At 33.3% G+C, this 19029-nt stretch overlaps 1 long non-coding RNA gene across 1 annotated transcript; it reads right to left on the bottom strand.

Annotated features, from left to right (window-relative positions):
- Nucleotides 1-6449: 6449 nt before the first annotated feature.
- LOC145820003 (uncharacterized) lies at nt 6450-8956 on the bottom strand. The gene is made up of 4 exons (XR_014360867.1): nt 8606-8956; nt 8471-8515; nt 7683-7728; nt 6450-6665 (listed from the first exon to the last, which is right to left on the bottom strand). It is a non-coding gene; the product is annotated as an uncharacterized LOC145820003 (long non-coding RNA).
- Nucleotides 8957-19029: the final 10073 nt, after the last annotated feature.

Below are 19029 nucleotides of genomic sequence, written 5' to 3'. Positions count from 1 at the left end.
CTTAAAATCATTTTAAGAGCCTATAAATCCAAAAAAACACACCAGATTTTATCTATGAATAAAAATTAGGGACCCACAACCATTTGGAGGTCCAAGAAACAAGTATCAAAAAAAGAAAAGGAAAAAGAAAACAAGTACAGGTATAAATCCCTCCAAGAAACAAACACTAGACCCTGCTACAATAATGTGACACACAAGCGGTGAGAAATTAGCTACTATTTGCTATAACATGGCTTTCCAAGAACTACTATATATCCCGGAGGCTGCATCAGATACCATTATTCTTGTTAAGATCACAAGCAATTTCGACCGACAAACTCCAAAGAAAGCTTTGTTCACAAGGACAACATTAGCTAATCATATCACACTTCCCACCTTGGGGCAACAGACCACTCATTAGAAGATGATCCATGAAATTATCCCTACACCTTGAACATTTTCTTTGAACCATCTAATTTAGGTACCAAACCACACCAAGAACTAAATATTGAAGAAGAAAGAAAGGTAAAATGAGATAAAAAGAAAGGTAAAATGAGATAGAATATCAATTTTGAATTTTGAAACGTTGCATAAATGAGATAGAAAGAAAGGTAAAATTATCACTTTTGAGTAATAATTTTTAGCTGTGAAAGCTTGATTGTAGATTCTGCAGATTGGCTACTTCACGCAAAAATTTGCTAACAAACTCACTTTTTAATTCATGGTCTATGGGTGCCTTGATATTAAATAAAAATTCCCTTTTGTTTCTCTGTGTTAGGCTAATCAAGCTGGAATTGTAGTTGAGGTACTTGCAGAGGATGGGAAACCAGTTAGTATGGACACAGTCTCTCTCTCTCAAATAAATTTCTTTCCTTGTTTCCATTTCTTTAATTATTCAATGCAGAGTCGATTGTTGTCTAAAACATTCCATTCATTTTTTGCAACCTCTATTTACCATTGAGCCATGAAGAATTAAGCCTCTATTTTCCATTAACAAATTGCAAATAATAACAAAACATTGCTACTGGTGCACTGACATTGGTGTTACAGAAGGATATCGTCAATTTGAAAATAAATGTTGTTGTGTCCATATATTATTGGGTAATTTTCTTTGTGCTATTTATTTCATGTGTTTGAAAAATAATTACTTGCTGAGCTCACATACTTGCAGTTTGTTCAATTTTAGGTACCATTGGGTATTAGTAGTCATTGATCTATCGTTGATGATAGTGTACTATCTTGATTCATTTTGTCATGGTCAAATCGACTCAATTTGAAAATTGAAATAAACACATAAGTTTATTGCTTTTGTGCATTTCTTTGCAATAGAGCTATTCTAATGACAATGTAGTAATCTTTGTTCTCTTTATAAAGTAGTCTTTGGATTTATGGAACAACTAAAGGGATGAATAGAAAGCCAACTTGGAAAGTTGTTGAGGTAATGATGATGATTCGTCTTGAGTACAATTGTTATATGTAGTTTTCTAATAAAAATCACATTAATTATTTGTATGTAGTGCCCACAACAATCGACACGCATGGAATGTGGATTTTGTGTAAGGAGGTACGTGAAAGACCTTATTCGAGATCAAGGCATCCTAACCAAAACAAATGTAAGATCAATTCTAATACTTGTTTACTAATTATTTATGAATGACCTTTCATTTAGTTGTTGGTTCTTAATGACCTCTTGTAGTTCAATGGGAAGACGACTTACATGGAACCGTACCATTGCATGTGGAGTGGATTAACTTCGCCCTAGAAAACATGTGATTATCTTCTATCTATAAGTATAAAAAGGAAGGGAAAAGTGAAACGATTTAGCTTCTATTTAACTTGATTAATGTCTTTTGTGTTTCATTGTTATTAATGGTTTCTATTTAGCTTCTATGTTGTGGATTAATTGATCTGATTAAATTTTGGGTATGTTAATACTTTCATGTAATTGATGGCTTTCATCTCAAATAAAAGTTATAATTGCTCAATTTTGACATTCTTTTTCTTTTTCTTTTTCTTTGGTACAGATGGATGAACTTGTGCACGAAACTAAATTGTACAGGACTAATTAGCACTATAAGCATTTTTTGAAGGATTATATATTTTTGGATAAATGTGTATGGAAAATATTTCGATAGACTAGTAGTTATACTTTTGGATGGGTGTATATGGAAAATATTTGGGTACACTACTAGTTATATTTTTTGATAAATGCTCATGGATAAAAATTTAAAACATAATAACAAGTACTTGTCATGTTTTAAATTTTTCTGATAGTCAAGATGTGAATCAGAATTTTAATTGAAGGAATATGTACTTTAGAATTACTTGTGGATGGAAACTTATAATAATTGCTGACTTTTATTAAATAGGTTCGGGATTTGATGATTTATGTATTTGTTGAATGTTCATGATTTAGATACTTTATTGGTATGAATGATTCTTTTTAATTACAAATTATATTGAATGGATTGGACGGAATATTTGTCTTCAATTACAGGTTTATTTTGTTGGATGTTGGTGACCAAATTGTGGTTTTGCCAACCAAAATGTTGGTAGGCAAAAGGGTACATTTGGCGACTAAATAATTAGTTGGTAAAATTGTTAATTTTGGCAACCAAAGAGTTTGGTCGTGAATAGGTCTATTGCCGACTAAACTTTTAGTCGCGCAAACATTACTTTTGGCGACTAACATGTTTGGTCGTGGAATGTGACTTTTGGCAACTAATCTATTGGTCGTGGATTGTGACTTTTAGCGACTAACATGTTTGGTCGTGGAATGTGACAATTGGTAGCTAACATGCTTAGTCGGGAATATGTCACTTTTCGCGGCTAGTGTTTTAGCAACTAAATGGATTAGTCGCAGTAATGATATATTTAGCGACCAAAAATTTAGTCGTCAAATCCAACTTTTTCCCGACTAAAAAAAGTTTTGGTCGCGAATAACTTTTGCAGACTAAAAATGGACTTTTGCCGACCAAATTTTTAGTCGGCAAAGGTGCGATTTCCTGTAGTGTATTTTGTGAATAGAATAGGCTTGAAATTATGTTCCTTCTACTTTTCTCATATGGTTCTGTAAAAATGTTCTATGAGTGGGTTTTGTTTATACATTTAAGATTTGATCATTCAAGTGTTAAGATTCAAAAAGTTGAACATCATGGCAGGATGTATTTTTCTTTCTGAATTAAAATTATCTTAATTCTCACATTTCTTGCTTTGAAGAAGCGTTAACAGGCTTAGCCAAGGGGGTTGAGATTAAATTCATTTGAATTATTGGAAATAAAATTCAATTTCCAATGACATTGCTGCACGGCAGACATCAGCAAGATACCAATAAGGGTTTTCAACTTTCTTCTCAAACAGAATTCTTACTTGCAGAAACACTTCTGGGCATGCACTCTGACGGCTGCTCTGATGCTGCACCTGTGATCTTCAATAGTTCCAGATTTCTCTACAAGAAATTATCTTGGTACGTTATTATATTGGCACCTTTATCGTTATATTAGCCGGGTGTTTATAGTTGGTGCATTTTGTGTTTTGTAATTTATTTTTCGTGAATTGGTAACGATTGATCATCGTGTAGCTTTTTGACTCCCAATCCAACAAAAAGAAAAAGAAAAAACATGTTAATGTAGCTTTTGCTGCTTGCTGAGCGTTGTAGCTTGCTGTAGTCTTCTTGTTGATCAAAACTTGTCTCTGTACTTTTTTGGTGAGTTGTGAGATACAAGTTCCCATTTGGAGATTTTTTATGAATAGTGTATTTTCAGAGATACAAGTTCCCATTTGGAGATTTTTTATGAATAGTGTATTTTCTAACAAAGAAATCTAAATGCTTTCACTAGAATTGGTCCTCACATGATTAGTACCACTACATTTACTGAATTTGTTCAGTCCAAATGAGATTTTGACTGGTAAGAGTTTTCGAAAACCTGTCACTGTCTCATTTGGGCTGAACAAATTTTGTGTGGATGAATTATTAATCGTATTTGCATATGTAGTGGTATCTCCACTTCCTGCTTTTAATTGGTTGCATTTTGACTGAGGTAATTTTGCTCCTTCAATGTCTTTGTATTTTGATGGGAAGATGGATGAGACATGGGAGATCCTTTCCAGCATTAATTAGGATGTCTAAATTTTAGAATCATTAATCAAGTTGTAATTGTTTACATTGAATTTTACAATTAATTTCCGATCATTGAACATATTGGGGGTCAACCGGCAATTGAAGAAGCCAATGGCAGAATCTGAGCAAACCACCCAGTAGACTGAATTAGAATTTCTGTATTTATTAATTGAGAGAGCAAGTGGTTGTGGAGTTTGTAAATGTTATTTTCATTAAATTATTTGCTTTTGAACTCAATCAAGCAGAATCAAATGCCCACTTGCTGCCACTACATTAATCTTTCAAAAGGAAAATTGAATTTTTAAGGCAACTTTTAAAAGCCAAAATAGGTATTTATTGGCTACTGTAATAGTCTAGTAATGCTATATCCTATTAATTTTAGACCTTCAAAACCAACATCCAATGACATGGCAAGTACTCATTGAATAATTTTTATGTTTCAGTGGAGTTTTCAAATGATGAAACTTATGGCATATCACTATTTTATTTCAAGCTGAACATGTCTGACGATTTGAACTCTCCATATTATTATCTAATATAAATTGGTACAACACTGGTCATGTTAGTTTACTTGTTTTCATTTTCTAAATCTAAGCTGAATATGACAGTTAAGTTGATTTCAACATGAGCATCAAAGCACTTCTTAATAAGCCATCATACTCTCTTTTGTCTATTTTTTATACCATCTTAATGAAGCAAAACAGCAGTACCTGGTAGTGAGCTTCGACATCTCTCTCTTATACAGTAGTTTTTTTGGGTGAATTGAGAGGAACTTTTGTTACAGTCATGTTCAGAACAAGCTTTGGTCGGTGTTTGATGCGACCTATTTAGCACTTTCTCCACAAAATTTTCTATTTTGAGACGATGAAAGAAAGAAAAGAGAACATGGGGAAGTACTACACCCCACCCACCCCTCTTATCTATCTTTACAAGGTGGTCTTCTCTACAGGGTGAAAATTCTAGTTGGAGCAAATACATGTGGTGTCTTCAATTCATATATATATATATATGCCCACCCAAATCATATGACTGCCCCACACAAATTTTAATATAATTTTCTTAACACTGGATCTTCTACTCTACAATTTTTTTCCATGTCTCAAGATTCTTCTATTAGGACATAGGTAAGGAAATAAAAGAATTTGAAAAATACCATATTTTCTAACCTACAATCTTTTTGTTTCAAAGTATTCATGTTAAATAATGTCTCGAGATTCCTATATTAAGGACAGAAAAAAAGAGGTCAAGTTTTAATATGGCATCGCTATGCCTATGTAGTATTCGAAAGTTCTCTAATGTAATGGGTTGTTTCTCATTTCTTTGCTTATTGAACTTTTACTTCCTAAGAAGGTGTCAATGTCATTATCATTTGTACATGAGTTTTCTTTGAAAAAATTATAAATTAATTGAAGAACTTAAAGTAATTGTAAATATATAAAAGTGTAAATGAAAACTATGTCCTTATTTGTATTAGAGCATAAACCCAACTTACACTTCGATAATGTTACAATTATTTTATTTGTTTTTACTAATTTGTAATTTTATTTTATTTTTTTATTTTAATAATAGGGCCAAAAGAAAAAATAAAAAATAATAAAAAAAGATATAATAAATTAAACTAAAATAAATAATGTAAATGAATGATATTGAGAGAAATGGTCCCATTGCTATGAGAGGGGAACGAATATTTGTAAGCTAAAGCATATATATATACTATAATTAATGAGTTACACAACTTTAACAGACTCTGGAAACAAAATTAAAATAGAAAAAAGAATATGGAACATATGACATTAGAAACTAAAATGTGATTGGATCTTTGTAAAATAATTTTAAAATATATATATATATATATATATATCAGTGGAACCACAATGGTCCCCTGTCAAACAGAGAAAACAAAAATCAAATAATTAAAGGTTCTTTAAATAAATAAATAAATAAAAACCCTTTGTTAACTGAGCTTTTGCTGTTAAATTTGCTACTAAATTTGGGGTGTGTTGGCTTCACATGTCAACTAATTTTCACTGTGCATAAATATACAGAAAAAAGGGGGAAGAGGGGAGGTATCCTATGAAGACAGACCTATCCTCATTAAGGTGTTCCATTTGGACAAGCTGGCATTTTGTGGAATCTCCAAAGTCCAACCATTTGGGAGGAAGGAATACATGTGGGTTTGACCCACTAACCATAAACCTCAACAAAGCTAGCCCAATATGAGAAAGGGGCCCAATTAAAAGGCCCCATCATCGGCCAATCATAGTTAGGTTTTTTTTTTTTTTTTTCATTCCTTTTGCCTTTTTTATTCTCTTTATGGAAAAAAAAGTTTTTATGTTATGATGATATCATGTCATCACTATTACCTATGTAGTTTTATTATTGATGGATGATAATAACATAATATTGTTGCTATATTGAATTTCTACATGTACAATAGACAACTAACTATAAATGTCATCAAACTAATTACCAATTACATAGAGCAACCCCTCCTGCGGCGAAACAACAGCAACACAAAGATGCAACCCCTCCTGCGCCGAAACAACAGCAACACAAAGATGCAAGGCTACAAACAAACAAAAACATACATAAATTATCATGATAAATTATACTTTTTGCCTCCTTAATTTGACCAAGATTTGCTTTTAAATCTTTGTAGTTTTAATTTGAATAATTTAATCTTTACACTTTAAATTTAATTTTAATTTGTTTATTTTATCCAAATTTTCGTTTTTAATATTTTCTATATATTTAACTCGAGATTGACAAGTGTCTTAAAATCATTAATTTTAAGTTTCAATTTGAATAGAAGAACAAATTGAAAGTAGGCTTAAATTATAGAGACCAAATTATTCAATTTAAAAATATAAGATTTAAAGCGAAATTTAAATCAAATTATAGAAATTAAATATGTAATTTATCCCAAATATAAAATATATATATATATATATATGAGAACCACTTCCTTGGGTTCGGGTTCAAACTGGGACCATTTGGGATCCGAACTCAAAGTCTATTCCCGAATATCATATGGTCTTACATCAACATTTTTTTTCCCACAAATTAAAGGTTTAAACTTGTCCATCTACTTATGAAACTCATTGAAAGAGTTAATTAAACTTTGGCATCTTCCTACTTTTAATTGTGACAATCAACTCCTTACTGTAAGTCAACGGAAATTAAAAGTGGAAGGAACAAAGTAAAACTTTAGTAAAAATGCAATGACTAAATTGAGATTTTAGTATAAATATGAAAGTGCTAATGAGAAGAGAATGCCTCATATGACAAGTTCCATTAGTCTTATTACGTCAGACGGACAGAATTGTGATATTACAACTGACTTCAAGTGTAGAAAGTTAATTATGATAATTAAAAGTGAATGAATTAAAGTGAAATTTTAATAGAGTATAGAGATATTAAGTATGATTCATCTAAAAAATAATTTATTATCTATCTCCTCATCATCTTCTTCTTCTTCTTCTTCTTCTTTTTTTCTTTTTCTTTTTTTATATTAGATAATGTAAATTGTTAAAATGACTAGTTAAAATAAATTAGTGAAGAATAAAGAATTGTATGAGCATACCATGTTGCAAGGATCCAAGCTTCCTTTGTTTCTGGGCCAATCAATTCTGTTTTTGCATCAATTGGAAATAATTGAAAAACTCAATGGATCATACAGCAATATCTGAAATTTGATTTTCACTCATAGGGACATTAATAATGAAGAAGAGGGTTTTATATATAAATATTTTATAATGAAACTTAATGAGAGAAAATTGAGTGGAAGAAAATTTATCATTATTGTAAAGAAAATTTTTAATTGAGAGAGAAAAATTCCAAACACGTATAAGAGGAATTAAGGTTCATAAGAAGCACTAAAATAGAACGATTATGCTACGTAGCTCGAAATTTTCGAGCTCGAATTTGGCTCGAAATTAAAACGACGTCGTTTTGGAATGGTAGTTTCATTTTACGAGAGGGATATTTAATGAAAATTATCTTACCGGTAAGACAATTTTCATATATCTTACCGGTAAGAGAATCCAAAACGACATCGTTTTGGGTTTCGAGCCAATTCAATCCAACTATTTTCGAGCTACCAAACATTTTTCAAAATCGAATTTGAGTGGTAGTTTGAATGGGAAAAGTGTAAACAAAAATTTTCCTTTTTGCGTGGTCATCACGTGAACGCTTGTCCATTTTTAAACAATGAGTGATGGAAAGAATATATTAAAACAACATATTTGAGAATTTAATTATTATAATTAGAATATAAGAGGGTGAAAAGCATAATTTACCCTTTGTTAAATTAACATCTATTATTTTAAAAACAGCGACAACAACAACAACTTTGCAATCAGCATGGGGTACCTTGGTCAACTTGGTCAAGACTAGATTTCTCAGGTTCACTCTTCTCTGCAGCACAAAACCCAAAACAATAAATAAGAATAAAGAAAGAAAAAAGAGAGACAAAGAATAGGGAGAAGAGTGAGATGCATGGGGTACCTGTAGCAGGGGTACCCTTAGCAGGGTCAGGGTCAGGGTTATCACTCTTGAAGTTACTCATCTTTGCTACACAATCCAAAACAAAGAAGAAGAAATAGAGAACTGATTGATTATTGAAAGATTGGGGCTTAGTAGAGTACTGAGGTAGGACGTGTTTGAGTCTTTTTATATACCTCAAGGAAGTTTGGAGTACTTTGGAGGAAAGGGAAGCGAGAGAGCGAGTGCTCTAAGAATAAAGGTGATCTCAAGGCATAATGCCACCATCTTGTTCTTTAAGAATAGTATCGAACTGTACTAGTGATTAACAGATGAGCTAACCAACCCCACCATCTTGTTCCTCCCTCAAAATTGTGCATAACCCTTTTTGTTTGGACTGGATTAGATAATATTAATATTTTTATAATTGTTAATCTTAAATTATCAGTTTCTTTGAATTGTGTACCATAATGATCTAAAATTATGATGAGAGATTGACAAAAATCTATCAATTTTCTAATTTAGCCATTTACTCTAAACTTCTTCTTAAATCTCTTACTTTGTAAAAATTTTAAATATTTTATGGTTGATATTCATTTCAAATGTAGTTCTTGTTATATAAAATTTGTACTTGGACAATATATTATTTTTTCGAGATAAATTTCTTTACAAATTTTCTAGGTTCCTTTATTCCCTTAGGAGGCAATAATCCCTTGTATAGAGATACGTACCCAAGTAAACTATTAGTCTGAATCCTAATTTGTTATAGTTAAATATTAAATTATATATTTTATTAGATTATTAAACAAATCACTAAGTAATCTCTCTCAAAGAATCCAAAGATTAAAATAAATAAGATAGGTATGGAACTAGTGGCATTACTTTGACACAAAAGCAACACGTTTTTCCTGCCCGACACGCCACAATTGCTTTTGTTTATTTATGTAATAAAAATTAGGAGAAATTTTATAATAATTAAAATTGTAATAATTAAAATTTTATGTAATAAATTTTGTCATATATTAATAATTAAAATTGTAATTTTTTTCATACATATATAATAATTTTCTCAACTTACACTGAGAGATAATTTCCCCTAAAAATTAAGATAAATCACATTGACACTCCTTTTATTTTCTAAAATTTTACTTATCTCCTCTTGTAAAACTTTTGTAATAATTTAATCATTCTATTAGTCAACAAATTTTGACCTAATTGAAGATAATGACCTCAGCAAAGATAATGCCAATTTTGCCCTCACTCCATCCCTCTTCCCTTCTTCCTATAGACACCTATCCTAATTTTACATAATAACCCCAACCTTGAGTTTATGCAAATGAGAACTATTTGAAAAACTCAATTATTGAAGTCACCAACATGAGAAAGATATTTGCATCTCTATACATGTAAACATGATGTTTATATCTATCGTCGTATATTAGTTTCAATTATTGTTTTGGATATAGATAGAGAGAATAATAGAAATAGAATTTGTTTTTTAAAGAGTGGTGAAGAGACAAACATAAAGTGATGGATGCCAAGTAGAGGTGAGAAGGAGTAAGAGAGATGGCATCTATAAACCAAAAGTTCAAGTTGATATTTCGAAACTTTTTTTTTTTTGTATGTCAATAATACCCTTGTATCATTGTTTAAAAATTTACGTATTAGAAGTTAATTCACAAAATAATTACTGTTAAAACTGCTCTTTAAATTTTTAATTTCTATTTATTGACAAACTACAAAAATAAATTTTTATTTAATTTATTTATATAATACATAAATATTTATATAACCCACACACATTTGTATGAGTAGAACAAAGGGAAATTCTATATGTGTTTGCTGGATGATGAGTCGCTGTTTTTGATCAATTTATGTCCTCAATATGATCTGAAGGGTCAGTTCGTGATGATGTGTTCCCACTATCACATTTGAATGAGTAAGAAAGAAAATTATGTAAGTGAGAATAATATAATATTGGAATTACATAATATTGGAATTAAGATCCTGTTTGGCAGGATTTAAAAAAGTCAAAAAGTTAAAAAGTCACTATCCTATTTAAGTCACATCATCTTATTTAAGTCACATCACCTTTCTAACGCATCACTTCAAGCCCTACACATACCAAATTCATATTTCATAAAAAGTCAAAAAATACACTTATTTAGATCATCTCAAACCACCCCTAAGTGAGGGAGTTCACTTTCTTACCATTTCACACCCAACTTACAAACCAATTATGAGAAGAATTATCTTTCTCACCATTTCTTATCATTTCTAACCAATCGCCCCATCCAAACGGAGTGTGAATGTTTGTTGTCACGAAGCTTTCATTATGTTGACACTATACTTAATTCATGAATTTGGATAGAGATTTATAAATAGAAAGAGAAAAACATAGGTGAAATATAAATGAAATATAACTATGTTTCACACTTTTTTTTTTCTTCAAATCACTCTCTAAATCCACGAACCAAACACAACCTTAAAGAAAAAAAAAATTTAAAAAAAAAAAACCCCATTTATTGACTTTGGTTAACAATATTACTACACGAGGTTGAATTTGAATTGTGAATTTAAATAAAGTGACAAAGGTAAAAAATTGCCACTTCACAAATCGCTGCGTAAAATTCAAACGCAATTTTAATTACTATTGAAGTTTTGAATTTGAACCCACTTTAAGGGGTGATGGACGTTATCATTATGATATGCATAAGCAACTCTATTTGATTTCACATTATTAGATTTTCTTATATAGTTTAATGTTCATTCTCACAAAATTATAGCTTAAAATTGTCATGGTATTTATAAATTATCTCTTGCCAATTCAAAAAAAAATAAAATAAAATTTGGCCATGGTGGCCAATTGCAAGGGATAATGTGACAACCAAGAAGAAGGTTCGAAAAAAAATAAAAATTACATAACTTATATGTAATGATAACTACTAAATTATTTTGAACATCACAACCACCCAGAAAAAAGAAAACTAGAAAATTCTGGTATTTTTACAATTAAAAAAAGAAAAAGAAAAAAAAGCAGGGTATAGTAGCTAGAAGCCTAGAACGCACATAGGCCTATTTTGAGAAGATGATAAAAAGTAATTTTTTGGCATTTAATCAAGCTTTTAGCTTTTTTAGACAAATGATTTGGAAAGTTGGTAAAAAGTAACTTTTGATTTTTTTAATTAATGTTTGTTTATGATGTCAAATTATAATAAAATGACCAAACTACCCCCATTTAGTTTAAAATAGTTACAACTTCACTCATGTAACACATTTTGACCCATGAAGGATAGAATTGTAATTTCACCATTGGCTAAAAACCAACTTCCCAAATGAAAAAAAATTCAAAAATGCTAACTTTTAACTTTTACTACAAATCAAAAAAAAGTGGCTAAAAGTTAACTTCCCAAAACAAGCCAGAATATGGAGGGGTCACAACAACAGAATATGGCTAGGCTGCAATTTCAAACAAAAAATTACTTATCAATATTGGAATTTTTAAAAGATAAAACAAACAAACAAACATACATACACACATATACATATATATTAAAATATACTTGTATATTAATAATATATGGTTATGTTTGTTTAGAGGACTGGATTAGGGTATAGAGGATAACTAATTCGGTGGATTTCACATATGTTTTTTCAGTAATCATGAGATTGTTGGATGAAATTATATATACCATGCATTATTGAGCTAAAGTAGAATAAAATTTAAAGAATTAGTTTTGACCTTTTTTTTATTTTTGGAGACAGAATTAGTTTTGACCATTATTAGATGGTAGAGGAGAAGAAATCATTTAGAGTGAACATAATTTAAATAAAGGTACCGAGATATGTATCAATATCAGTAATACAATCATATATCGGTTAATATACATCGATGAATAATAGTATCAAAAATCTAAAACTCTCATACATAATAGGCATACGATATATAAAAAACCACTATTTAAAACCTTAGAAGTGGGATTTAATAGTCCCTGTTTAGAGATTTAACGGTCTAAGACTGTATCCGGCCAAACAAATTGAGAGATTAAGAGACAAAATATAAACAAGATACCCCACGTCTCCTAGTTCAATTACCTCCTCTATGACTGTGACGCCCCGATTCTACACTATAGGTTGTAGTCAAGGGAGAGTCACTAGTGAGTCCTATGGCCAATAACCAAGTAAGATCCCAGATCGCCGGAGGAGTCAAAATAGCCTCCCTTCTAAGTCCAGCTTTCTTAGGCAGCGCACTACCTTTTTGACAGATCTTACAATACATTGGCACTAGGTCTCATAAGCAACGGTAAGGTTCATACATAGAATATAGATACATAACAACCACAATTATACTTGATTCAAAAGATTATTCCATTACATTACATCCCAAAAAGAAAGTTTTAAACTTCGCATGAGTCTTACAAAATATCCAAAAGGAAACTTCTAATATTCTAGGATAGCCAAAAGTCTTCAAAGGTTTTAGGTTCGACGTCTCCAGCTATGAGTTCCTCTTCGTCACCTGGCATGATACGCCGTGAGCTTTGAATGCCCAGTAAACACACACACACACACCCCACCCCTTTTTTCCAGTCCAATACACAATCACAATTATAACATCAAATAGTAAAGCAAGATATTCAAATAAATAAGTAAAGAGTTAGGTCAGATGTTAGCAAACTAGAAATCCCCCAAAGAGATTTCGTCCTCCCGACCACAAGAATCGGACGCGGATTATTCGGTATGCCCCCTCTTTTGCTGCTTTGTTGCAGAACTAACCTCGGATGCCTACCAACGGTTATATACCGCGTAGCGCCAACCGCAGGGCCTCAAAAGAGACGGTAAAAATAGGGTCTTGCCCGAATCCCTCCTTACACCAAACCACCTACGGTCCGAATACAACCGCTCCGTTCAAGGGTCCCGAAAACCACTTGCGCAAGTTTTAACCTCGAATAGGGAACGCATCCCAACAAATCATATATCACATTTTCTCATCTTTTCATTACTCAAGTGTTCGAAAACCCAATACCCACCCAATTAGGTTTCCCGTTGAATTAAGTGTTTTAAGTCAAGGTTAGTCCAACTAAACAATAAAATAAAATTCACATAAGCATGCCTCCTCAAGAAGATAAATAACATAACATACCCATACAACATTATGCCAAGATATGATAATAGGCCATTAAACATTTTCATGAATACAAGGGTATAAAACATCCAAACATAACAAATTTCCAGATTTAACATCACATGAAGGTTAATATGGAAGGACTACTTAGGTTCATCCACCGGACTCGGTTTTCATATGGTTCGTAGAGAATTTGATCTAGTTCCTAGAACATTTTTCGGAAATGGGATTGCATTTCCCAATTTAAGTTATTTAGAAAATAGTCCAGCACTGTTTCAGAATCTGTCCAGAATCTGCCCAGATCTGTCGACTGTTACGAAAACTTGATTTTCTTGCAAACCACTCAATGTTTTCCGATGAAACCAATTTTAGTTGAAAGCTAACTCCTTAAGGAAGGTTTTGACATAAAATAGAGGTTCAGAATATTTTTGTACATGTTTCTGGAATTTTTGAAAGTTGACTGCAAAAACAGGTTTTAAGGTAGAATGCCCGAAACAAGAAAATTTATAAAAAGGGGGTTCCACCGTGGGAAAGTTTCATTTCTTTTGTGAGGAAAATATGCTAACTATCACATGTTTAACTCAGAAAATTTGTTTGAAAGAGTGCCCTTGAAAAATTGAGAGATTCGTACAAAAAGAAGATGGTTTGTGCCAAAATGGGGAAAATACAAGAGAGATGGACTCCATACTCAAATCTTAGTATTTTTAACATAAAAACTTGATAATAACAGATCTGGAAAACATTATTTAGGATCTTCAAAAACATGCATTAGAAAAGGAAATGAAGAGAAGGTTGTGTTTGTGGCTTACCTTCCAAACTTTGCACAAGAAACTCTTTTCTCCCTCCCTCTTCTCCTCTAGACTTCTCTTCCTTGCTCTCCCCCCCTCTCTCTAACCAAAATGTGTGTGAGTGAGTGTGTTGTGTGTATGTTTGCAAGCTAGGGAGGGTGTGGTATATATAGGCAAATTGGTGGCAAAAGGACATAAAAGCCCTTTAGTTGGAATTGGATGGAAAGTTATGATTTTGCTTGAATTTTAAAGGAATGGAAGGGACTTAGGAGGTGTATTCCATTGGTTTAGGCCACATCTAGTTGTAATAAAACTAATTCTTGGATTTTGTATCCTAGGTAGGTCACTAGGTTGTATATTTTCCTAGAATCTCATGATGGTGTTTCTTGGAATTTGATTTCTCACATTCCCCAAGGAAGGGCAGCCATAGGGAAGTGTGGAGGGCAAATTCTTTATTATTTTATGTCCTAGGGTACACTCTTCAAGATGTATACATATATATATATATATATATATTACATGATTGATGGTACTTCAAGGTACAAGGTACAAATACTAGTTTGGGGTAAATTTAGAATTTAAATAAAGAAGTGAGGGGTTGGAATTAAACTCGTGTATTGGAACCTTACTTATGTATAATTAAATTAAATTAGGCTAAGGAACCTAATTAGGCTAGGATATTCTTGTTCCGATAAAAATTAAAAATGCTAACTGGCAAGATTCGAAATAATTTAAGAAACTAAGGGGCTTTAAGGAAATAATTCAAATACATTTTTTCCGGGGCTTCACATTAAATGTAATGAAATGAGGAGGATTAGAACCTTAATGATGTATTTAATTATGATCCAGTTAGGTCTAGGACTAATGTAAATATCTTAGAAGTACACACATAAATATAGCAAATCTTTATAGGTACCAAAGTCATTATTGCTCCAAGATTTCAAGAGATTTTAAAGTACAATGATTATAGTCTAGGGGGGTATGATGGCTAGCCATGTGATGGTGAATTGATGGACATGTTAGATATATATATATTTGTACAAATCTTGGAAATTGTAAAATATATTAAAAAAGATTTAAGTGTATATATATAAATATATAATAGTACTTGTTTGGGGTCAATTTGTGATTTAATAAAAATGTGAGGGCTTGGGTTCAATTAAAGTATCTATTCCAAGTGTAAAATAATTCAGTTTGTATTATCTTGCTTTGAATTTAAAGGTAAATAACCGAACGATGGCTGTAAAAATCGAAAGGTTTAGAGCGATTAATCTAAAATTTGAGAGTTAAGTAATTAATATTAGAGTGTTAGAAGTGATTTCTAAGCTTCCAAGATCGATTAGGGGTTTGTACGGATTCGCCCGTGATGCGTTTTCAGTCCTAGGGCTTAATTTGCGATTAATCGACGAACCAAGGGCTTTATTATAATAATTCAAAATTTAGGGACCTAATAAGGTTTAAAAAAGTCAGGGGCCTCACAACCTATCCCCCTTAAATAAATTTTGTCCTCGAAATTATTGTGGGAAATTACGTCCTAGTGCTGGCAACGTGTTTTTAAATCATTCAGATCATCTTCTCTTTTTATGTTATTCTTCGTTCTGTCTAGAGTCGCCATTGGTCTTTCTAATAATAGCGTCTTGAATCGAATTCCTCCCTGATTAATGACTAAGGAGATAAGCTAATCTCCGAGCTTCTTGAATTGTTGACTACAAGGGTAATGACGCTGCTGCTTCCGCATGAGGGCTTGTTTTGTCAATTTCCTGATGTGGCGATCTACACTTCCCATTGTGTTGGTTGATTTGTTGCATCATTAGTCTATCCCCCTTAAATAATAAAAGCATTCTATTGGATGGGTAAGAAATGTGCTGACTTGGTGAGGCGGTCCATATAGCATATCGCCCTCTAGGTGACTTAGGCAGCCCTGTCACAAAGTCCATCGTCACGTACTCCCACTTCCATTTGGCTATTGGTAGAGGTTGCAACATTCCCCCTGGTTTCTGATGTTCCGCCTTCACTTGTTGGCAAGTCAGACATTTGCTACAAATTTAGCCACTTCCTTCATTCCATTCCACCAATACTGCCTCTTCAAATCTTGGTACATTTTAGTCCCTCCTGGATGTACCGCGAATGTAGAATGATGACATTCCTTCAGTACCATTTCTCTAAGTAACTCGTCACTTGGTACAAACAGTCTACCTTGGTATCTTAAACTCCCATCGGGGTGAATTACCCAATCGGGCATGGGTTCTGCTGATTCCTGACGTCCCTTGATGTAGGCTACCTCTTGATCTTGCTTCTGGGCCTCCATGACCTCATTCATCAACTTTAGGCATCACCTTCTGCGCACTAAGACATGCTTTTGTGTCTTGAGATTCTACTTGGATCCTGAACTCACTGAGTGTCTTAACCATATCCCATTCGTTGACGGAGATCTTTGCCATCATCCCTCTGCTCTTACGACTTAGAGCATCTGCTACCATATTGGCTTTACTGGGGTGATATGAGAGAGTGAACTGAAAATCCTCAAGATACTCCATCCATCGTCTCTGTCTCAAGTTAAGGTCCTTCTGTGTGAATAGATACTTCAGACTCTTGTGATCTGTGAAAATCTCAAATTGTTCTCCATATAGGTAATGTCGCAATTCCTTTAGGGAAAAAACTACGGCCGCTAACTCCAAGTCATGTGTGGGGTAGTTGCGCTCATGTGGTTTCAACCGCCTAGACCCATACGCAATTACCTTTCCATTTTTGCATGAGCACATAACCTAATCCTTCTTTTAGATGCACCGTAATACACAGTGTATCCCACTTCCCGTTTTGGGATGGTCAAAATCAGCGGACTAGTTAACCTCTTCTTTAGCTCTTGGAAGGATTTTTTGCAAGCTTCATCCCACTCGTACTTTACTCCCTTTTGCGTCAAGCGAGTCGTTGGTTTAGCTAGTTTGGAGAAATCTTGGATGAACCTCCGGTAATAACCGGCCAATCCTAAGAAGCTGCGGATTTCTAACATGGTCCTTGGTTGCCTCCAATCTAATACTGCCTCCACCTTGGTTGGATCCACTGTAATCCCATTCTCTAATACCACGTGCCCTAAGAATTTCACTTCATTCAACCAGAACTCACATTTACTCGCCTTGGCATATAACTGATTATCCCTGAGAACTTGAAGGACAATCCTTAAATGTTGCTCATGCTCTTCTTCAGACCTTGAATATACCAAGATGTCATCAATGAACACTACTACAAACTAGTCAAGGTATGGTCTAAAAATCTTATTCATTAGGCTCATGAATACTGCCGGTGCATTGGTTAGTCCGAAGGGCATTACTACAAACTCATAGTGGCCATATCTAGTACGAAAGGCAGTCTTTGGTATATCCTCCTCCTTGACTCGTAGTTGATGGTAACCTGACCTGAGATTGATCTATGAATAGCACCTTGAGCCTCTAAGTTGGTCAAAAGGTCATCAATCCTTGGGAGTGGGTAGCGGTTCTTAATCGTGACTCGATTGAGTTGACGATAATCGATGCATAGCCTCAACGATCCATCCTTCTTTTTAGCAAATAACATGGGTGCTCCCCATGGCGAAGTACGTGGCCTAATGAATCCTCTCTCGAGCAATTCTTGTAGTTGTGTCTTCAATTCTTGTAGTTCTGCTGGTGCCATACGATACGGAGCCATGGATTTTGGGGTAGTTTCAAGCTATAGCTCGATGCTAAAGTCTACTTCCCGAGTTTGGCGGCAATCCTGGTAATTCCATAGGAAATACATCTGCATAATCGCATACTATGCACAGAAGTTCTATTTCTCCTTGGCCCTCCTCATTTAGGGATTGTTTGGGGTGTCCTAAATAAGTGTACTTTTTGTCTTTTTAGACTAAAAAATTGAGGTTGAAAATACGAATGTTTGGGTTAACTTTTTTACTTTTTATGAAAAAATGTGTAATAAAAAATTGTAAAAATTGGTTTGTAGGAGAAAATTAGAATTGGGAGTTGTGCAGCCGTAATTGTTGACTTTTGATGAATAGTGATAACTTTTTAACTTTTTGAGTAACTTTTTAACTTTTTTGAGACTTTCCAAACTTAGCCTTAGAATCAGACTTGCTATCCTACCCGCAAGTTGATCATGCCACTACGTCCGATGTTTTGTTGAAGCCATGGGGTCTTGTCTATCCCCCTTAAACTGGAAACGTGTTCCATCTTGCGTGTGAGCTACCACTTTCCTCTGACGACAGTCGATCACCGCTCGGTGGGTGGACAACCAGTCCATACCCAAGATGATATCGAAGTCTGACATTCCTATTTTACAGTCCTTACAGATCAATCTTATCTGAATGCATCCTCCCATAGGTGACATTACATCTAAGGAAGCTTCTAAGGGTTCTCCTACCAGTTCTAATGATTTAGCACGAGCAGAGGATACAAAAGAATGTGATGCACTAATATCAAATAAAACATGCACCCAAGAATTGCATAGCAGTAAATTACCCTCGATTACTAACGGGTCTGCTTCTTCCTCTTGCAAGGCAAAGACTCTGC

The sequence above is a fragment of the Camellia sinensis genome, chromosome 2 (assembly GCF_055761805.1).
Source record: "Camellia sinensis isolate YWXY chromosome 2, ASM5576180v1, whole genome shotgun sequence".
Lineage (NCBI taxonomy): Eukaryota > Viridiplantae > Streptophyta > Magnoliopsida > Ericales > Theaceae > Camellia > Camellia sinensis.
Note: the sequence above shows the minus strand (reverse complement) of the source record. Positions and strands in the feature narration are given on the sequence as shown.